This window comes from Austrofundulus limnaeus, unplaced genomic scaffold (genome assembly GCF_001266775.1).
Source record: "Austrofundulus limnaeus strain Quisiro unplaced genomic scaffold, Austrofundulus_limnaeus-1.0 Scaffold235, whole genome shotgun sequence".
NCBI classification, from domain to species: domain Eukaryota; kingdom Metazoa; phylum Chordata; class Actinopteri; order Cyprinodontiformes; family Rivulidae; genus Austrofundulus; species Austrofundulus limnaeus.
In genome coordinates this window covers 537,593-539,745 of record NW_013952637.1, presented here as the reverse complement: position 1 = coordinate 539,745, position 2,153 = coordinate 537,593, and positions in this window count along the sequence as shown.

Below are 2,153 nucleotides of genomic sequence, written 5' to 3'. Positions count from 1 at the left end.
AAAGTATTAGAATTACAACCACTAAATTTTTAAAAATAATTTAAATCACCATATTTTTATTTAAAACGTATTCTTTTCTCTCGCTTCATCCACCATTACTAGCTTAAAAAAATCTCCGGTCGGGCCGCAATGCATTATGGGATATGCTGGGCCGGGAAGGATCCATCGGACCTGTCCTTCGATTCGGGGAAAAAGAAGGACGTATTTGTCGGACGCATCGGAGCAGTCTTCCGTTTTGGACGTCCTTCATCACGGCGCTGTGACGTATGCGGCCGACAAATTCGACCTTCGGAGGACCCGACCTGCCGTTTTGGACACAGCCATTGTCTCAAACCAAGATGAAAAATACTCTTTGGCCGGATATAAGTGTATGATGTGGTTAGATGGACAAGTTTTGCAGAGTACCCGTGTGGAAAACAAGTTCATAACATCTAGAAAGAACTCTAGCTACCTCATTTAAACCATGTAAAAAAATTTGACCTGCCTCTAAAAAGCATTGAAATTGGGAACCATGCAATCCAAACAAGGATCCGGAATTGTTCAAATTCAAACGACGCCCAACCGTACTGACAACCTCCACGGATGCTTCCAGATGTTTTGGAAATGCGTCATGATTGACGGTCACAGATCACCGCGGCGCCATAAGAAATGGATTTAAGGATCACTCAAACCAGCAGCAGTGAGAAAAGTTCTCTACCACTACTCTAACTACTAACTACTCTTAATCTGCTGACTAAAAATATAGTTTCACTAAAGCTAAACCACTAAACATGTCAAAAAAAATTAGCAGAAGCTAACGCTAAACAATTAGAAGAAACAAGCAGCTAATTGCTAACCACTAAGATAACGGTCCATGTCCTGTTTGAGCTGAACACAGGTGGGACTGACACAAAACTTGTTAGCTAGTTGTTAGTGGACTTAAAGTTAGCTAAATCTAATTTAGCAGAAGCTAAGTGGTTCGCTAACTGTTTTCAAAGTTAGTAAAAAAAAAAAACTAATCCGCAAAATGGAAAATTAGTTTCCCTGTTAGCTGAGAAGTTGTAGCATGCCACCACTCCTAACGAGGACGTTGAAACTGGAACTAGGACCGTGTCCAGATTCAGAGGTTGGGTCCATCGAAGGACCCGGGCTACCCGGGCTACCCAGTTTAGGTGGGCTGGACCCTTGGTCGACCGTGAAGACAGGAAAAACATGTCTGTGAATTTGGACAGTCTAGTCTTCTGGTTTATTCCCACCTTTACCCCTTTTGTTGTTTAATATCATAAAACAACAAAATGATCTTAAAGTCAATATTTAAAGAACTAAAGGACCTGCTGTAGGTGATGTTTATTTCTCTACCAGCTGGTTTGATTTCTGAATAGAAGAATAGAATAATAATATTAAAAACATGTCTATACAAATGATAAAAGCATCAACAACACAACTGCTTAAAACTTTAAATTTTTATACCAACAGATTTTTATTGAAGACATTTTCCTTTCTGTTGCTTCGTCCACCATTACGAGCGGGGGGGGCGGGGGGTCCACAATGCATTCTGGGAAATGGTGGGTCAAAGAACGATCCATTGGACCTGTCCCTCAAATCAAGGACAAAGGAGGACGTATTTGTTGACCACATCAGAGGAGCCTCCGGTGTGATGCTGTGACGTAAGCCTTCGACATATTCGGCCTTCAGAGGACCCAGACCCTGAATTTGGACACAGAACGAGGATTTATGGGTCTGCGAAGGGACCTGGATCTTGAGTTAGTTACGTAATACGGCCTGCGTCACTTTCTGCCAAGCGTCTAACCACCTCTTTACACATTTAGCTGTAATTAGTTTATGTAAAAAAAGGGAGGGGGCATGTCCAGGAAAGTAGGCGGGGCTTACAACGTGACAGCTTCTGTATGTTGTTTCTGCAACAAGAATAGGCGGGGACTCTGTCTAATATATCCTTGGTCCCACTTTGGACAGGTTTGCTTCATGAGGACAGGGGGTCTCATGGGACGAATCTCAAGGGTCTTCTAATCATCCAAACAAACCAGGACGGAACAAAAAACACCAAATCTAATGAAAAGTGTCCTTAAATCAAACTAACCTCATCTGCATGTTTTATTCTCCTTCTTTTTTGCCCCTTTTCATTCAAAGTAAATTAGCTCCATCTGTCAACAAAT